Source organism: Pinus tabuliformis, chromosome 5_1, assembly GCF_031772625.1.
Source record: "Pinus tabuliformis cultivar Carrire ecotype Pingquan chromosome 5_1, CPIR1, whole genome shotgun sequence".
Taxonomy (NCBI): Eukaryota; Viridiplantae; Streptophyta; class Pinopsida; order Pinales; family Pinaceae; genus Pinus; species Pinus tabuliformis.
In genome coordinates this window covers 404,960,431-404,982,354 of record NC_142305.1, presented here as the reverse complement: position 1 = coordinate 404,982,354, position 21,924 = coordinate 404,960,431, and the positions used below count along the sequence as shown (strand labels likewise).

General features: G+C 39.4%; 1 pseudogene; it reads left to right on the top strand.

Moving 5' to 3' along the window:
- Positions 1 to 18,318: 18,318 nt before the first annotated feature.
- LOC149165190 (uncharacterized) lies at positions 18,319 to 18,756 on the top strand (annotated as a pseudogene).
- The last annotated feature ends 3,168 nt before the right edge of the window (positions 18,757 to 21,924 follow it).

Below are 21,924 nucleotides of genomic sequence, written 5' to 3'. Positions count from 1 at the left end.
TCCACCAGGTAGGAGCTAAACCCTAGCTCTATCTTTTCATGGTCTTATTTCTCAGTTTTATGCTTGTTTTCCTGCCCCCATGAGCCCCTGGGGTTTCTCTAGGGCGCTCTGCCATCAGCGCAGGTGCCCTATATCGAAACCTGCGTTGGGGGTTTTCATTTTCAAAGGCAGTTTGTCTCCCAATGCAGGTGAGACCCTTCCCCACCTGCGTTGGGCGCAGAAAACTTTTTGGTTGCATATTTTTTCATGAGAATTTTTCCATTTTCTTTACTGAGTCAGGGATCTTACTCCTCCTCTTGTTTGTTTTGCAGAGTTTATTGGAGCAGAATGACCCTTACGTGGCGTGAACGAGAGCATGAAGAGGAGGACATGGTTTCCCTCCATGATCCTGTTACCGTGAGCGCGTTGCGGAACTGTGGCTTGCTAAAATTCTTCCGTATATCTAGCATGAGGGCACAGATACGTTTACTGCAGTACCTGCTTGATGCTTGGGATCTTGTTAACCAAGTGTTCCAGATTAGGGGCAAGTCCATCCCTTTTACCATAGTGGACATTTACTTCTTGACTAGGTTGTCAAGGTGGGGTGCCCCCATTTCCTTCTCCGGTTCGGCCCGAGGGAGTGATTCCGTGAAAGATTATATCCGTCAGTATTGTAGGGAGGGATCCTAGCCGAGCAGAGACGGCAAGGTTTCTATCCGTGATATCACTGACAGGTCTCTCAGGTCTATTCTGTACACGATTTGTAGGATGGCCGGTAGCGCATCCCCTCATGTTGCCAACAGGTCATATGTGCAGCACGCCCTGGAGTGTCTTCAGCCAAAAGTTTTTAACTGGTGTGATGCAGTACTGGTTCAGATGAAAAACCAGTTGACCAAAGTAAAGGATGGGAAACTGAAGAATTTTGGCTTCGATTCAGTTTTGACTGCCTTCGCTTTGGAGAAGATATCCCTGATGCAACCTCAGTACATTGTTCTCGACTTGCCATCTCCTACTGAGCCACGCATGCAAAGGTGGGTCGACCACATGGCTAGACATGCAGGTCAATCTCAGATTACTTTTAAAGATGCCTTCTTTAGGTGGTTTGAGCGGCAGGATATGGCTTTTTCCGAGTATCCATACATTGGCATGGATTTCCGTGGTGATCTGGATTTGGTACTACCGGATGGCGAGCAGTGGGGTGATCTTGGTAAATATTTTGACCTTATCACTGTTTACTATTTTTTTTTTTTTTTTTATAATGTCCTTGTGCTTTACTCTATCAAGACTCTAATCAAACTCATGTGTGCATGCAGATGTTGGTCCCGTCCATCCAGCAGTTCGTCCGAGAGCTCCGGCCGCTGCCCCAGCAGGGGAGGCTCCAGGGAGAGCTATTCTCCGTGACCTTGACTTGGCCGAGACTCTTGCAGCTGTGCAGGAACAGGTCGAGGGTCTTACCTTTGGGATTCTGGATGTACGGATTGACGAGTTGCCTCTGTGATTGCAGCGACATACTGCTGGTGTTCCTAGACGATGGTCTCGTCTTCTGCGCATGATCACACAGGCCATGTCATGTTATCATGAGCATCACTAGGCTAGGGTACCCCCCAGCCATTTTTGAGTTTTGGGGTCGTATGACCGATTTTGTCTTGGTTACAGAACATTATATGTAAACCGTAAACAGTTATATATATTTTTTATTTTCGGGGTTTATTCCAGTTTTTATGTGATCCATGTATGAAACATCGATGATGCTTCTCTTTTTATCAATTTTGCAAATGTATATCTAACACATAGTTTGCTAATGAGTCGGTTAATGTGTTTAAGTTTCTGGAAATGTGTTGATATTGGATAAAATCAAACTGTCTTTCCAAGATTTTAACTTTTAGGAACTTGCGATAAATAGCTGGATTTCGGACAGAGTAGGTACCATTGAGCTGTAGTACCACGAGCTGTGAGTCTAGCCTGACGACTAGCCGGCGTATGCCATGTGTGATGGCATTAGAGAGGAGCTCTATCAACGCGCTATACTCAGCGATATTATTTGTTGATTGACCAATACATACCCCTCTAAAACTCACTAACTCGCCGCTTGGGTCAAAAATGGCCCATGCTACAGAGGATAGGTTCCTCGAACTACGACTCGCTCCGTCAGCATATCCAACCCACGGTTCCAATGGATTTGACATCTGCAATAAGTTTAAAAAGCGGATTACTTAAACCAGAACAAACGCTTTAGCGAAAACAAAAATGTAACAAAAGCATACAGGTTACTATTAGGCATAGTAACGCTTAAGGTACAACCCGTTGCGGGGTTGTGCCAGTGGAATTCCGTCATAATCTACCAACTCGTAGGCACCTTTTGCTAACACACTTTTAACAATATAAGGGCCCATCCATAAGGACTTGAATTTCCCAGCTCCCAATTTATCGGATTCTTGGTCATAAAGCAAGACCAAATCACCTTCCGAGAAGACACGGGGTTTGACATTTTTGTCGAACTACGCTTTGACTCGTTTCTTATGGGCTTCGTTGGCCAAGGCGGCATCACGACGGGTTTCATCCAACTGGATTAACTCCAAGAAACGAGCTTCTTCTTCTGAGGTTCCGGGGAGGAGATCAATTGCGAGTTTAAGGGACGAAATTTCACACTGGATCGGTAGGATTGCTTCTAGGCCATATACCAGTTGGAACGGTGTGAACCCAGTGGCATTCCTTACCGACGTTCGGTAGGCCCACAAAGCCGAGTACAGGATCAAATGCCATCTTCTTTTGTGAACCCCCACCATCCTTTGCAGCATGCGCTTCAGGACCTTGTTGATTGCTTCAACTTGTCCGTTAGCTTGCAGATAGTACGGAGTAGAGCTGTCGTGAGACAATCCTAGTTTGGTAGTTAATTCAACCATCATGTGATTGCAAAAATGCGATCCATGATCTGTTACTATGGCCTGTGGTATGCCGAATCTAGCGACCACATGATTAAAAAAGAATAGGGCTGCTATTTCACAAGTGTTATCCAATGTAGGCATCGCCTCGGCCCATTTGGTAAAATAGTCAACTGCGACTATAATATACCCATGCCCCCCGGTCGAGGTGGGGTTACATTGCATGAAATCGATACCCCACTTGGCAAAAGGCCCCATAGCTATTATTGGCTGTAAAGGAGAGGGGGGTCTTCTGGTTTTGCTATCAAAAATCTGACATGCATGGAAACTTCTAACTGCGGTTATGCAATCTTTGAACATGGTTGGCCAGAAGTATCCTGCTCGTAAGATTCTTTGTGCTGTAGCATATCCAGATTGATGCCCCCCACAGGTACCTGAATGACATTCATTCAGGGCTTTTTCGGCCTCCTCATGGGTTAGACACCTTCTCAGCACCGTGTCGACACCACGACGGTAAAGCGTATCACCGACGATCATGTAGTCTTTTGCTTGGTATCGAATGCGTTTTTGTTCTGAGTGAGAGGTGTCTGGCCGAAACTTTTGGGTTTGGAGATAAACTATTATATCTCCATACCACTCATCACTTGCTGATATCAGAAACAAACTCTCGTCCACGATCGATTCTTTGGACGTTTCATCGTTGGACAATGATGGGAGATCGCATAACAATTCTGCGAAAACTAAAGCTTTCTTTGATTTGGATTTCACAAATTCCAGATCAAACTCTTGAAGGATAGCTATCCACTTTGAATATTTTCCCCCAAGCAACTGTCGCGACAGTATATAAGTCATGGGGTTGCAATCTGACAATACGGTGGTCTTCCTGAAGAGGACATAATGCCGAAATCTTTGTATCGCTTGAACAGCAGCAAGTGCTAGCTTTTCAACATGAGAATATTTACTTTCTGTATCGTTTAAGTTTTTACTTAAATAATATATAGGGTGTTCAATTCCGTCGACTTCTTGAACTAAAACCATTGCAATGGTCGTATCTGCTGCAGCCAGATACAGGTTAAAGTCTCTTTGATGGTCCGAGGCGTACATTAATGATGCTTTTACTAGCGCTTCTTTCAGAGCATCAAAGGAAGCTTGCGCAACCTGGTCCCAGATGAAAGGTACATTATTTTTCAAGAGACGGGTATAACCTTTAGCAAGTTCTGCGTAATTCGGAATGAACCTCCTCAGAAATTTTGCTTTCCCTTGGAGTTTCTGAATCTGAAGCAAGTTCGAAGGTGGAGGCAAATTAATGATTGCCTGCACCTTGCAAGGGTCGAGACGAATCCCATCCTTGGAGACTATAAAGCCAAGTAAACGACCAGAACCGATGCAAAACACACATTTGTGCGGATTGAGTCTTATCTTGTAGTGTCGGCAACGTAGAAATATCGCTCTTAAATGATGCGGATGATCAGTCCACTTTTGCGAATGAGCCGGAAGATCGTCGAGATAAGGTTGAACGATGTTCTTGATGTCATGGAAAGCATAATTCATTGCTCTCTGAAACGTCGCCCCTGCGTTCTTTAAACCAAAGGGTAATTTTCGATAAGCGAATGTGCCCCACGGACAAATAAATGCAGTCTTTGACTGGTCCTGTGGGCGGATATTAATTTGATTATACCCGGAAAATCCGTCCATAAACGAAAAGATTTCACATCCGGCGCATTCATCAATTATCTGGTCGATGAAGGGTGTAGGGTAGTTGTCCTTTGGACAAGCTTGATTTACATCCCTATAATCGACGCACACTCGTATTGTTCCTTGTTTTTTCATAACAGGGACAATATTCGATACCCAGTCGGTTAGAGGAACCGGGTAGACGAAACCAGCATGGAGGAGTTTTTCAACTTCTGCCTTAATGGCAGCGGCTTTCTTGGGGTGCACCTGCCGAAGCCGTTGTCTTACTGGTTTGACATCAGGATACATCTTAATTTCATGTTCAACGATACTCGAGTCGATGCCTGGCATTTCATCATATGACCAAGCAAAGACATCTCTAAATTCGCGGAAAAGAGCTTTATATATTTCTTGTTCTGAAGGGGAACAACCTTTGCCGATATAAATATTCTCTACAATGTCTGTTTTGGTCGAGATATTTATGGCTATAGTCTCTTCTATATTGGACAGGTTTCTCTCGGAATCCACCGTATTTACAGTATTTGTTAGGAATTCAAATACTGAAGGGTGATATAGGTCGCCTTGAGTATCTTCCTGAGGAAGGGAACGATGGTGGTTATCATCCCATGGTGCCCCCTCAATCAACATTGACTGTAGGATTCCTTCGTCACTTGCATGCACTCGTGACCAAGGATCCAAAGGGGTACCACATTCTCCTGACCTGTCTACCCAAATGCTTGACGAGCGTTGATTTGGGCTCGCCTCCCATGCCTGAAACATTGATTGCTACAATATTTCGATCGGGCTTGGGTGCAAAACCATTGCACGATCCATGATGACTTTGTCTTTTGCGACCTTCGTGGAAGATATCATGTTGCAGGTAGCCACCAATGGTACATTTCCTATGTACATATGATTTGGTAGCGAGAAAGTCCCCATCATCGTGGGGTCTTTCAACAGGCCTACTCCTATATCTTGAATTGAATGGTCGCTTTCATGGATCATGGGAATGCTTCCCGTAACTTGTGAACCATTAAGGAGGAAGTTCTGTTGGTCGATGACCGTAATCCCTCCTTCAAACGGGAATGCGATCTTCCTAAAATAAGTCGACACGACAACTGCCATGGCATAAATCCATGGTCTTCCCAGTAGGATGTTGTAATCCAGATTTCCATCTATGACTTCAACATCAATCTCTATTGTTTTTCCACCTAGTTCAACTTTCAAGTTACTTAGGATACCGAAAGGGGTATATGTTCTACCGTCGAAAGCCTTTAGTGTTGTCGAATATCTCGACAAGGTTGGTGACCCTAGCGTTTTCCAGCAGCTCATTGACATAATACATGTCGATGCCCCCTCGTCAATAATTGTTCTGTGAACAGTTTTGTTGAGGGCCTTCACTTGAATAAGGAAAGCTAATTGAGCTGGTAACTGAGGGTCATACCCTTTGTGATCAAAGGACACAAGATTGGAATCCTTAGGATCAACCCCCCCTATTGCCGATAACAATGCCTGCCTTTGGGATGGACAATTTTGTAGTACTTCTAGAGTCGACATAGCGGATGGCGATTGAGCCAAATCTTCTACTATGTTATAATGCTGCGCCGCTCTGGCACGAGGATTAAACGTCGACTTGTGTACTACACCCTTAGGTGGTTTTATCGTTAATTCTGGCATTATGGGTGGGACAACTTCTGTCGAAGTCGTTGTCGAACAACTAGGTTGATCTTTACCTTTTTCGTTTGACAGTTGCGGATTCCCGTAATATTTGTTCCTTGTCGAAATCAAAGCATCATTTTGCTGCTTAGAGATCGACAACATCAACACTTGCGACAGGGAAGCATTTCCACTATCAACCATATTTTGACCTGGTTTGGGAAACGGGTCAGTCAACACAGCTGGGTTCTTTGGACTTTTAAAGAATCTCTTGAGCTCAGCTTTGTACGGACACTCTGATGTCTTGTGATCTTCGTCACATATCATACAGGGCCATTTCTTTTTCCCTTTCTCAGGAGAGTTCGAAGAAGTTTTTTCAGGTGACGGATCATCCTGTTGCTTCTTCTTCCCTTTGTTTTGCTTCTTCTTGCTTCCTGGTTGATTGGTTTCTTTGCCTTTATCTGCCGATATGGAATTTACTTCCGAAGCAAGAATCTCTTCATGGGCATTTTGATCTGAAGTCTTACGGGCTTTCTGGGATGAAGCCTTTTTCGATTTCACGCTTGCAGTGCCAATCACGCCATCTCCAGCATGAGAGTCAATATTCGATTTAGGAGGTGGAGGAATTGAAAATTCAGGTCTAGGGGCGTCAGGTAGTTTGTCGTAGAGCGTGCCAGACTGAGTGTATACTAAGTCTAAATATTGAGCATGAGCAATGACTTGCTCCTCTGTTATGACTCCCCCCTTGGCCACATCTTCCATTATAGCTGGAAGTAATGACTTTATAAACCATTCGGCTAATAGCTGATCAGGAACGTATGTTTTCACCATCCTACGACGGCGACGCCACTCATGTATATGATCAGATATGTGAGTAGCTGTCGTCTGTTTGAAGTTGGTCAGTATCTCGGTTCCTGTTTCATACATGATAGGTAATTGAAAATGGGTTAAGAAAGTCGTGGCTAAGGAGCTGAAACTGTCGAAAGAGGCTCTTGGCAATTCTATATACCATTTGGCCGCCGGACCTATCAATGTCCTCTGGAAGAGGCGAAGTCTTATCGAATCATCGTTCAGAGTGTTCGATGAACACCATAGATGAAAGGTCATGACGTGATTCGACGGGTCTTCACCTGGATTTCCATTGAATTTAGGAATGTCGGAGGGAAGTTTGTGAGGAATGGCTGGCCACCAAGGGGCATAAGCAATCGGATCGTTCGTCAACCGATGTAAATCGGGTAACTCTAGAGTTGCCACGAATGGCAGCTGTTGACTCAGATTAGGCGAAGCGTACCCAGGATACGAAGGGATTGCCTGAGCAGTTGGTCTTTGCATACCGGCATAATGTATTTGATGCTGGTATGATTGATACGGTTGGTGGACTACCCCACTGTAAAGTGGTTGGTTTTGACCGTATTGTAGGTACGGTCGTCCATTGTTCGCAAAAATCTGCTGCTCGATACCTTGGTACACTTTTTGGAACTGCGGTTGTTGATACTGCACCAACCATGGTTGTGATACCATTAGTTGTTGTGCGATGCTTACCACTGGGCCAAGATGAGGGGTAAGGGTACCCGTTTGTGCTTGTGTCGCCCCGCCTGTTGGCCATTGTGGTTGGGTTGCAGGGTCAAAGGGTTGTTGCATTACAACCTGATAAAACTGAGGTTGACATGCAACAGGTATCGTTTGAACTTGCGACACAGTCACAATTGCTGGTGTCGTCGAGATGTTCGTCACAGGCATCTGTTGTTGCATAGAATACATAACTCTTGGTTGCTGGGGTAGCATAGGCATCCAACCACTTGTAGTTATTCCAGTATAACCTGAGTATGGTTGTGAGCTCCCGTATGGGTAACCTCCCGGAGGGGGTAATGGAAAAGCATATTGCCCCCCATACGGTGGTGGTCCGGAACCGAGAGGATGTATTACACCTCGAGGACCGGATTGCCCAAACTGATTTCCAAAAGGATCAATTTGTTGAGTTCCAACATAGGAGTTACCGGGTATTATCCCGGGAGAACAAACAGGAACAGACCATACTGTCGTCATGGCTCCCGAAGGGACCCCCTCCAGCTGTTGAGAGTTAGGGACAGATGGTACGCCGGCGAACATTGTCGGAATGACTGCAGGGAGTTCTGCTGTCGCTGTGTCATTTGGCACAGTCCTAGATGTTGATGGTTGTTCAGACATTTTGAGTCTATCCAATAGATTGCCTAGTGATTCTTCAGGAACTTCTCTGGGTGATAGGCTAGCTTCTGATGCAGTAGGAAGTAGAGTGATCCCTGCTCCAAAATGTGTTGGAGTAGTTGCTTGCGGATCTTCTACAATTTCTTCTATTGTGATCAGACCGGGTGGAAGAGGAATATCGTCAGGTCCGTAGAATATTTCTGGTGCCAAAGAAGGGGTTGTTTCGACAGCGACAGTTGTTTGAGGAGCAAGACTCTCTGAACCGATCACTGATGGAACTGATTCAGTAACACAAGTATTTGCTCTCAGACTAGGATCAGTGTTACTGTCCTTCTGGGGCTGTTGAACTTCTTCAATAGGGGCAGGGTTTCCAGAAATGTTTGGAGTAACCGGAACCTCAGATGTCGTCGGAACACTTGTTCTAACTTTGACAGGAGATTTGGAACCAGTTGAACGAGATCGCTTTGCCCGAGTTGTTTTCGATTCCGGAGACAAAGACGGTTGACTCGTATGCCTCCGCGAACGACGGTTCATCGATTGACTTTCTTCCACGGTTGCGTATTACTTGATCAACCAACAATGCACAGGGTAAAATGTGTTTTCGAATTGAATTAATTTTAGACGCTTTTTAAGACACAACTTGCTTTTTCACGTTTTAAGAGTCGAGAAAAAGCTAAAGATGACTCTAGTCTCCTTCGATGTATTAACGAGCCCGAAGTGACAAATGCTCGGATGGACTTTTTCAGTTATAGAGTTTGAAAAAGGCCAAAAGAAACTACTCTGGAGTTCTAGGCAGAGGGTGTGCCAAACCTTTCGCGAAACCACAGAATACGTTTTACGGTACGAGTGGTCGATCTTCGTGAATGCTGTGTTCACTGCATCACGATCAGTAGGGCGGCCGACACGACTTCCTATGGATAAAGGCTTTGTTCCTATAGGGGTCTCCCAATATATGCGACGGTATGCGGGAGCACAAATCCGTATTAGTGCTATCGTCCCTCAGGAGGAATCACCCACCTTCGTATAGATCGACAGTCACTATGTTTAACGACGCCGGTTCACGTCTCTACCTAGACCTCTACTGTGTTTCGTTATGTTTCAAAGCGTTGTTAGATAAATTTAGTTCTTTTTAGGTTGATCTTGCTTAGCAGTTTGCCTTTATGGATCACCACGTGATGTATGATACAACTCCTAAATGCAGTCTAAGAATGATAAGCAAGCTTTTTTCAATTCTTTCAACTTATGAAAATCTTAACTACTGAAGGAAAAGAAAGACATCATCTTTTCAAACAGATCATAGAGCGCACACTGATGCACTTTTCCTAAATCGACGTGCAAACTGTCAAAATGCACATGCACAATGCAAGTATTTCTTTTCTTCTTCCTTATTGTTGATGTATTACAAAAAGAAAGCTGTTGTATAATTTCAAATTCAATTTCAAGCCAAAGCAAACAAGTTTTTGTCCAATAATCAAAAGAAGACCTTAAGATTCACTCGTTTCAACACAAGAAATACTGAAATTCGAACCATATAACGAAAGCAAATGCTCAAGCAGCTACGAACAGCAATAAACTAGCTCTTAGAATCACAACGACACTTTCTCATAGGTCTAGATCCAAGAGGTCATAGCAAGACTAGTTCACTTTCGCTATGGGAAACTGTGAATGAAAGCAAGAAATACAATAAGAACAATCACGGTTTCTTCATACAACTGAGGCGGAATGAAGGCAAATAAAAGTATTTTCATCTGGGTATACAGGTTGACAACAGGCTGCAAAAACAATACTGAAAACTGGGCAACAGACAGTGGGGAATCCCAGTTGCACAAGGCAAAACTGGATCAGCGCAGGTGTTGCACTGTCAATCTGACATGCAGCGCAGGTAGCCCCTTCGGGACTTGCGTTGCAGCGCAGGTAGCCTTTGCTGCAGCTGCACTGAAGAGACAACTCTCGTCTCTCTCAGATTCCGGGTCACAGTTTGCTCAAAAATCAATGGTTTTTGGCCAAATCAGAGGCTATCATTCAAGTATACACTAGAGGATGATTAAAGGAAGATGAACACTATCACAAAGAGCTAAAAAGAGTCCTTGTGGACCAACTCTTCAAATCATAAACATGCCCAGCATTGGGCTAGAGTAGCTGCCCTCTACTTTGCATTCGAAGGACTCGAATGCAGTTCGATTCAGTACTCCCTTTGTTTAAGAAATGAATAGCAAGAAACACAAGCTACCAACAAGACACGATCCCCAGTGGAGTCGCCAGTCTGTTGTGGGGAAAAGTATCCAACACGGAATGACCCTATCCCACTCTAAGGGTGATAGTTCCTTAGCAACAGCTGAAGCAAAGCTATCTAAAGTTTCTTCTTTATGACATGCAAGAGATGAAAGGAAGAGATCCACTTACTGATGTCTTGCGCAAATGGTCGATCCAATCTCCTCTATTTGCCGCTCACTCCCAGCTCCAAGTCTTCTCACGGGCCCAGCTACACGAGATCCTGCAAACAAGACAAGAAAAAGAGACTACAAGAAGCATGCATTCATAATTGATTCAAGGATTAGCATAAATCAAATACGCAAGTAAGACAATACACCATTGAAACACATGCAGATAGAAGAACCTCAAACTCTTTATTAATATAAGGAAGTAAGGTTCAGGCGGTGATACAACTGTGAGAGGTCCAATCCAGCATCACCTTCCCGACGGAAAGAAATCTCCTCTTCACCTCCCTCAAGCAATCACCCAATACTCTCAACTGTAAACCAACAACAATTCTTTGCACCAAATTCCGGCCTCCAGATCCCATGGGATGAGATCCTTATATAGAGTTTTGGAGTGAAGATAAGTCAGCTCGATGTGTGACTTGTTGTCCTCTTCAACTCCAGTTGTTCTTTAGTCCTTGAGTCCACTCGGAGTTTCTACCTTCCACTTGGAGTTTTAGAAGCTCTTAACTCATCATTAAGCGAATCTTTTGATCCAAGTGTGATTTTGGAAGCTTCCTGGGGACTGGCACATTGAGAAAAGATTGCTCCACATGTCAAAGTACGCCCAGCGCAGGTAGCCTTTGTTGCACTTGCTATGCAGCGCAGGTACACCATAGAGCTTTTGGCATTCAGCGCAGATGCTTAGTGGAGCAGCTGCTTTGATCCAAAATTGACCTGTTTTTGAGTGTTTTTCAGTGGAGAACTGATCTGAAGTGCTGTGGTTTGCTGACCTTGTTCCTCTAGGGGTAGGAACAACATGTTTAGGGACTTTGGATCCCTTAGATTATTGACATTTCATGCTCTATGCTGTAAGGCACAAAAATGTCTATAACAATTAGGTAGATGCATGTAACTTCGATGTTATTTCACTTGTTTAGTAAAATATTGCTAAGACTTTAAAATTGTTTACAATTTAATGAAAGTTGTATAATTTATAACTTATAAAACTTCAAGGTCTAATTTTCTAAAGTCTAATTCTTTAAAGGTGCTAGCTCAATGGAAGAGCACCTGCTTTACAAGCAGGGGGTTGGTGGTTCGATTCCATCGTCACCTGATATTGATATGGAATGACGACAATTAGTTTTTGGTGACATAGGCTCTTTTGACAATCACCAATGATCTTGTGGTGATGGTCAACGAACGCCACGATATATATGCATCAACAGTGACAACCATGAAATGAACATCACTATAAATAGTTGTTGTTCATATGAAATGGTGAGGGTCAGTGTATGCCATTATAATAATTATTCGTGATGGATTTTGAATGTCACCACCTCACCTATACTTTTGGTGACACCACCTTGGGTGATGTTCAATTTTTTTGTAAGGAAGGCCAAGATTCGTCACCATTACTCATATGAAATGGTGATGGTCACTATCTGTCATTATAAATCATTATTGATGACGAACCTTGAATGTCACCACAACATCTAGACTTTTGGCGATGCCACCTTTGGTGATTTTCAATTTTTGGTGACAGAGGCTCTTTTGACCGTCACCAATGATCTTATGGTGACATTTTTTGACCCTCACCAATGTCGTTTTTTATTGTAGTGTAATATCGTGGTATGGAATCTACTAAGGTTAATGTGGCACCCAAGGATAACCATCTTGTGATTATTTTCCCCACTTTTTGATATGTAAAGAACGAATATTCATACCTCTAGTCGTTAAATCTTAGCATAAATCCCAAGTATTTGAAATGAGTGCACTTGCTTGATTTCTCTTTCTAACATATCCTTCAAATCATTGAAAGAGATTGTAGACTTGTGTAAGTTTAATTTTATGCCCAATGCAACCCCAAATGAGTTTAGAGCTCTAATGAGGTTTCACATACTAGGCCTCTTTACTATATCCTGCTCGAAATAGAATAGCATCATCCACCAATAGAAGGTTTCTAAACAATAGCATATGTAAATGTGTGAGTGATCAAAATAATAGTATTTGTTAATGGCTTATAAAGTTCCTTTGATTACCTTCTAGATTCGTTGAGGTCCTTGTTAATAATAAGAAACATTAAAGGATTCGAGGTACAAACTTGCATCGTAGTATCCTAGATGATTTGAAAAATATAAAGCTTGACCCAATCGATAAATACATATAAAGATGATGAGCTTAGACAAACTTCAATCCAGTTGACAAAACTCTAAATTAAAACTAGATCAAAGAATAATGAGCATTAAATACATCCAATTTCCCTATCAAAGGCTTTGGAAAAATCGAGCTTTATAATTGTAGCAAGGATTTTTGTAGTTTTCATGGTGTTGTTGAGAGGTTTGTCATTGATGTCAAAGCAAGGGTTAACCATGCTCAAATCCAAACATGATGCTACAATTGATTAAGAGAGAAGAAAATTGGAATTTGTAGGTGAATACCACTTTGCAGAGTTTGTTAATCCATTTAGGTATGAATCTCTTGTTATGTGTTTTCCATATTCAAAAAATAGACATGGAGTTGGGTGTTGATGCCATATATCTTCTGAATCGATTAGTCTCCATACCTTTCCAAATGCACCCACACCTACGACTGGGTATTTTTATTTTTATTTTTATTTTTTATCACACTAGTTAAAAAGATAAAAACATAATAATAATAATAAATAAATAAATATTATCGTCACACACACAAACGCACGCATATATATAATTTGTTTTATTCTAAGTCGCACATGTTGCATCCCTAAGTTACAACTTTTGCAACCTCAAGCCACAATTGTTACAACTTTAACATATAATTGCTCCAACTCGATACAAAAAATTGTTTTATGGAACTGTTACTACAACCTTAAGTTAGAGCTATTATTCCCTTACTCAAATAAAAGAATTCTCATAGAAAGGTTGTTGCCGTGTATCTATGCCTCAGTTTCACTATTGAAAAGGAATTGTCATGGATATATATATATATATATATATATATATATATATATATATATATATATATATATATATATATATATATATATATATATATATATATATAATATAATATAATATGTTTTATTCTAAGTCATAAGCGTTGCATCCCCAATTCACATCTCCTACAACCTCAAACCAAAATTGTTACAACTTTAACACACATTCACTGAAACTAAATGCCAACCATTGTTTTATGAAATTGTTATGTTTTGAATCAAATAAAAGAATTCTTGTATAAAGGTTGTTGCCATGTATCTATGCCACAACTTCAGTATTGACAAAGACTTGTCAGGTATAATGATATTTTAATATATATATATATATATATATATATATATATATATATACACTATTTTATTCTAAGTCGTAGATGCTGCATCCCTAAGTCGCAACTCCTACAACCTCAAGCCACAATTGTTGCAACTTTAACGCACAATTGTTGCACTTGGATACAAGTAACTTATTTATGGAACCATTGTTGCAGCCTTAAGTTACAACTACTATTCCCTTACTAAAATAAAAGAATTATCGTATAAATGTTGTTTCTGTGTATCTATGCCTCAACTTCAATATTGAAAAGGAATTTTTCAGGTATAATGATATCTTAATATATATGTTTTCTTGTATATATATATCTATATATATATATATATATATATATATATATATATATATATATATATATATATATATATATATATATATATATATAATTCCAAGTAGAAGATGCTACATCCCCAAGTCATAGCTCATGCAACCTTAAACATCAATTGTTGCAACTTTAACACATAGTCACTCTAACAAGATACAAGGGATTATTTTATGGAACTATTGCTACAACCTTAAGTTATAGTTGTTTTTCCCTTACTCAAATAAAAGAGTTCTCATATAAAGGTTGGTTTCCATGTATCTATGCCTCAACTTCAATATTGACAAGGGTTACGTATATTGATCTCTTAATTCCCCATTATTTTCAAAGTGACTATGATTGGTTGTAAAGCCCACCCTTTTCCTCTCACCATACATTCCACTATCTTAGAAATCAATTACAGGGAGGGGATTCAGGCACTCATTGAATTTCAAAGTTTTATGGTGTAATTTTTATGGTCGTGAATCATCTCATTCTAGTTACTCCCTTAAAGTGTCATTTTGAAGCAGTTTGTGTAAATCATTCTAAAAAATAACATTAGAGGCAATTTTATTTTTTTGGAAGACCATTCTTATAAGTATTTTCATAAACTTTAACAACAATGTTGGCATCAATGACTATATAGGATTTTTTTTATTCTCTAAAAAAACTCCATTCCACTATACATTAGGTGATTTTTTGAACTACATTTAATCTTATATGTGCCTGAGTTAACGAAGAGTTTTATTTAGAGCCTCTGAATATCTAGATGGAAGCTCGTTCATTTTTTTTTAATTTCCAATGATGTCGTTCTTATAATGTTGTTTCCTTCAAAATTCCCTTGGCCTTCCAATGTCCTAGTGTCAGCCTTCGGACACCCATTCCGACGGCACAAACGTCCCAACTATGGGAGGTTTGTTGTAATGTATTTTAAAAAATTTATGATGACATCATTCTTTTGACCCCCTTTCTGATGGTAGAAACATCGCAACCATGGTAGGTTTGTCGTAATATCTTTCCGAAAATTTTGCAGCATTGTCGATCTTCCGACTCACATTTGGACAACACAAACATCATAACGATCGCAAATTTGTCAGAAAATATTTCGGTAAAATTCTCACTGACGACAATCTTCTAATGCAATTTTTGACAACATAGTATGTTGTCACAATGGGAAAATTTTCAGAAAAAATTGACTTTCAGCTGGTCATCTGACGATGTTTTGCAACAAATATATACGAGCAATTATCAAACTTTCATCAAAATGTTAGATGAGTATATTCAATGAACAGATTTCAGACAGTTGATGATTACTATCATCATAATTTTGATGAAAAAGAAGATGTTGAAATTACAACTGCACTGAAAATGATGTTTCCTCAAATCTCCTTTTTCGTTATAGTGACGAAACATCTCTGCAAAAATGACAAAGTGTCATCGTAAATTGGGTCAATATTTAGTAGTGTGAGATTGGAAACAAGGGTTGATGAATCCCAATTTTGGAGGGCCTCAATAGGCCATAATTCAAACTCATGTACAAAATTTTCCCTCTACACCAATGCAACCATTGACATCATCCCTCCTTGACCACAACTACTTGCTTACCTTGTTTATATCCCCAATAATGGTAAGGCATCCCAACTAGGCCATGGTAGTGGGCTTACAACTTACCCAACTTACTCCTTGTCTTCCTTAGATTGCCATGATATTCACTTGAGATTACAGAAGACCTTAAACAAAGAACATCCTATTATACATATTGAAGATCTCAATGAGGAAATTCTGAATAAAGAAATGGAACCGGTTCAGTCTCTAGATACCTCAAGAATAAACCAAGTTCACCAAGAACCATGGGTTCCTCCTTACCTAGAAAGATTGTACCTAGAGAAACAAATTAGTAATCTTGAATTTGATCTTCAAGGTGAGCTTACAAATATGTGTGTTGGCATATCATTATTCCAAGAAATCAATGATATCCCTACTTAGTCGAAATTGGTAAGGGAGTTGTTTCTAAGGAAGCCCAATAGAAAAGGAAAGGATCCTCAAACTGTTCACGTTATGGGAAAGCTATCATACCTTATGATGGGGGAGTTATCATGACAAAATACTCAAACCCTAGGAGCCTAGTAGTTAATGTGTAGATCAACCATACTGTCATCGCAATCACATCGATTGACCTTAGGGATTCCATCAATGTTATGATTCATGAAACCATTGAATCTCTAGGACTTTTTGATCTCAGGAAGACCCCCATAGTGCTATAAATTATTGATCGATAGACTATCAAACTAGAAGTAATCTTGGAAGATGTAGTGATCGTAGTATATTCATGGGGATATCCCAACGACTTCATGGTCCTTCAATCCAAGTCTTCTATGGTAGGATATCCTTTAATCTTGGTAAGACCATGCTTGGCAACTGTAGATGCTTATATTGGCTATAGGTTTGGTAACATGATCATTTCCCATGGGATCTCAACAAAACAACTTCCCTATATCCTCCCACCAATATAAATCTTGAAACATCACTTAGGTTGATGGAGAAGAGAGTAATAAGGAGGAAGTTTCTCATTTAACATAATTTGTGGAATTCAAAGAAATCAAATTTACATTAAAAACAATCATCTAGAATAAATGGAAATTGTAGAATATTAACCTCTTATAGAATTAAATAAATATTATGTGAATCAATTAAAACTAAATATAGTAATGATTCCAAAGGAAACGCCAATCACAAGACTTGGGTGTCTTGAGTGTTGACTAAGGTTTTGTTCAATCTAGCAAGGATTTCAAAGGCAACATCGATCAGGCTATTATGATATGTGAATAGGTTTCACTCAAGTGTTAGAAATAAAGATAATGTGAGAGAAGATAATTATAATAGCAATAACACATTAAACAGGTTTCAACCTTGGAAAGGTAAACTCAAAAAAACGAGCTTATAGATTTATTATTATTATTATTAAAGATAAAGTGAGAGAAAATTATTATAACAACAATAACCCATAAAACATGTTTCAACTCATGACTTAAATGAAAGCATGCTTTGACATGAAGCAACCCAGAAAAACTAGCTACTATTATTATTATTATATGGCTTAAATGCAATCATGTGCCCTCTACCACAAATTACAATGGGAAATCCCTAACTCTTTTAATAGACTCCATGACATGTAATCCATGGACTCTAATACCACTCTCCACCAAAACTATATGCATAAACCATGAGTCTAAAGTACTCTGCAACACATTACAATGTAGAATCCTCAAGAATTTTAAACCTTTTAAAAGACTTTATCACATATAATTCATGCACTCTAATATCATAAGGCACCAAAACCATCACCTTGAACTTAATAGCTTTGACTCTTTCACCAAGTCAAATTTACGATTTCCTTATCCAATGACCCAAGAAAAGTTCCCACTAAGATAATATGCACCTTTTACCCATATGTCAAGGAGTCAAAATCATAGTACCAATTTGAATCCGGTTGAGAAGATTACCCACTAAGAGAATATGCACCTTTTACCCATATGTCAAGGAGTCAAAATCATAGGACCAATTTGAATCCGGTTAAGAAGATTACCCTCCCTCGGAACTATGGGAACAAACCACCGCAGCAACCAAAAATTAGCTGCGGTCCTAACCGATTGATCTCATTGTAACCCAAGGGTCCTAAATAACCGCCGTTACATGGCAGCCACCTGTGTCGGCCGCAAATATGGAAGAGTACCAGCCGTGATCGTTACTTTTTCCATTCATATGAATTCCTCTCTCTATATAAATATTGTAACAAAATCTCGCTACTATCATCCAATCTTTTTCACTTCATCGCAATCTCAGAGCAATCCAATCTTTTTCACTTTATCGTACCTATCTGTCCACTTGCTCAGATCATGGATCAATCAACCACGCCGATGGCCGAGAAAGTATGCAATAATAATAACAATGATATTGTCAAATTGCAGAGCTGCGATGGCAAAATATCTGAGGTGGAAACAGAGGTGGCATCGACTTCAGACATCATAAAGAGAATGATGGGGGACTTGGGCACCAACATTACCATTCCTCTGCCTCTCGTTTCTGCCAAGATTCTGCGTCGCGTTATTCAATATTGCAGATACCATGTTCTTGATGCCCCCACTGTATCGCTTGATTCCGTCAAAACGTGGGATGAGGAGTTCGTGAAAGCTCTTGTAGAAGATCGCGCCATACTGTTTGAAGTTACAAAGGTTGCCCACTACCTGGTGGTCACAAATCTTTTGGACTTGATGTGTCAAACTATTGCCGATATGTTGAAAGGGAAAACCGCTGAACAGATGCGTGAGCTTTTCAACATTCCGAATGAAAATTAATCGTTAAATCACTCTGCAATGACAGAGTACTTTGCTTTCTGCAATTTGGTTTGGTTCGTTTGAACATGAATTTGATAGCATGTCATTAGGTTTAGATTCGCTGCAAACTGTTAAGTGTGAAGTCAAATTTACGAAGGATTTTAGATCAGATTTTTTAGATCACGAGGATTCTAGATCTTTCTACACTACCATTAGTTTCTAGAATCACAGGCAAGATTCTAGATCCTCCTACACTACCAGTGGTTTCTAGATCATTCCAGATCTGAATCACACATAAGATTTTAGATCCCTCTTCTGCCTCTATAAATTTATAATTTCTCTGGCCAAGGAAAGCAAGCCAAGGCCCAAGCCTATTATGTAATGCAAAGTGATTTATGTTCTCCAGTAATTGTTTTATCTATTCTGTTGTTTTTGATTAAGTAATCTTGTTGTTTTTCCATTTGTCTATTTCTGTGAATTATTCTCGCTATTTCCGTCTAAATCTTTGAGTATAAATCCGTTGTGTTATTTATGCTCTGGTCTAATACAAACACTATGTTTAGTATACACATTTCCTTACGTATTTTAGTAGTTTTTGCAAAGACGGGAATTTTTATGACGCAATTTCTAGTTATTTTGGCTTAATAAAGGAAAAAATGTAGTCAAATTTACATAGGTGATGGGATGTGAGAGTGATAAGTAATGTAACATTGCTAATACATTGATAGAAATATGTTACGAGTATACATAATTATGTTACATAGTATACCCTTTGCGCTTTGAATGAGGTGACTCTCCGGTTGTAATTAGTTTGCATGAGGTGATTTTTTTTAGTTGTAATTACTTTGCATGTAGTAAATTGTTACTATTATTATTGTATATTTGTTATAATTATTTTGCATATATTGAATTGGTAGATATTCAGTATGAGGTAGATCTCACTTACCTAGTATGGGGTAGATCTCACTTTATATACTAAAAAAAAGGTTTTATTTAGGTGAAGCATATGGGCCAGATACCATGCGCCAAATTATTATTAATACTATGCAAAAAAACATTCTTAACCCTAATATTAATATTAATAAAAATAATGATGACACATGGTATAGAGAACCAATGGTATTGACCCATAGCATTCACATGGAATGTAGACTATATAAAGGGGGAAATTAAACCATCATAGATCCATCTTTAATCTAGATCTATTAAGCCTCGAGAGGGATCAAATATCTTAATATGCCAACTAGCATAAAGTGAAAAAAGATAAGATTTGATCCCTCGCGGGGCTTGGTACATCGAGTGTAAAGATGGATCTATGATGGTTTAATTAGAAGTATGCATAATTATTATTCTAATTTATGTTTAATATAATAATAATAAAGTACTATTTAATGTTTGTGTGGATAGGTATAGAAGAGATATTGTAATCTAATGTGATGTTATTGTAATTCTAATTAATTTACGGTTTTTTCAGAGATTTAGGTGTTGTAATTATATAAAAAATGTGGTAAGTTGTTGAACTGCATTTTCTCAAGCTACTTTCAATTGTTTTTTGGTCAATAATTTTCTTCTACAAAGTTTGCCTAGGCTAAATCTTCAACTATTCCTAGATATTTTTGTTCAAATATAAGTAAAAAAACCACTTTTGTTTATTTTAATTATAAATAATCTTAAATTCATATATAAATTTTATTAGAATTCCATTATGGTTTTCTCCCTATATTTGAAATTGTGAACAATGAGCTATTTGTTAGTTGAAACTAAGCCCTAGTCAATGGATCTAAAATTGTAAATAGTGGGTTGCTTGTTACTTAAAACTAAGCCCTAGCCAATAAATCTAAAATTGTAAATAGTGGATTGCTTGTTAGTTGAAACGAAGCCCTAGCACTTCACAATGCGGCTACAAGTATCTGAATCTGTGAAAAAAATAATAAAAAACTTTCGTTTAATAACGAGCCTGGAAAAACAAAGAGGGGGATTTCCCGTCAAAGCAAGGTGTCGGGCTTTGAGGCCTGGGTCACTAGCCCTAAACCTAAATGTGAACATAAGTTTTAGATAATTACAGCACTAAAAGGGTTGGTAATTTCATGGATAAAACGGTTGGTACTTAACTAAGGTTTTGGATCGAAAACCTTTGACAAAAAATCTACAGACCTGGTTCATTGAATTGAAAGGTTACTTGAAACCTTCTATTATACAAAAACTGGTCATTGAAAAGTACTGATTTTCATCATGGGTTGTTCCAGTGCTGTCGTTCTTTCTTTTAATATGGCCTTTGAGGGGCACTAAAGTCTTTGGATAAAATGTGTGGCAGGTACTCTTGTAGGTCATATCTTGGCCGAATGTCCATTATCATATGTCATGGAGATGTATCCAACCAAGATCAAAGCTTCCTTAACTCTTCCCATCCAATGGTATGATGCAGACTTTTCTTTCTTTTAAACCTAATACTTGTATTTACTAAAAAGGATTGATGCAATTATTATGCAGATCACTTGATTACAGTATGATTTTTTTGGTATGTGTAGACTTTCCCTAGCCTCATGGAAAATGGAGTCGTAGTACTAGATATGAGAGTAGATTCAGAGCTACCCACAACTGCTTCACTGGTTCTTGACCATGTTAATTCATATCTCTACAACGAGAGCCCTGCAGAGGTATTTACACCTTGAATTTCTATATATTGGATTCCAACACAAGGCTGCGTGATTTTATTAGATTTATGTGTGAAAATATAGTGGGATGCGACCATGTTGCCCTTCGAGGAATAGTTTCATAGCTTTTCTTTCTCTATTCCATGATTTCTACAGAGCAATAATATGTTTCCACCCCGCTCTGCCCTATTTTACTTGTTACCACACTGGACGTCAACCTGCACGATCTGTTGTAACTCCAACGCCATTTCCAGTCTCGGTGGAGCTCCTGAATTTGTCTGAGGAGAGTTATGGAAGTATCAAACAATTTTGTGTCATGTTAATGAAGGAAAAAATGTTCCCTCTTTTAGCTTCCTTCCTTTGAGCACAGGTCCGAGCACAGGTCTTCTACAAGTAATGTATAGGAAGGAGAGTTATATTTCTTCCACGTAGCTTCTTGGTAATGCCCCGACACAACAGACCTACCTCTAGCTAGCAAGCTTAGTAAGAAAACCAGGTCACCCAATCTGCCAAGCAAGGAACCCGATGATATAAT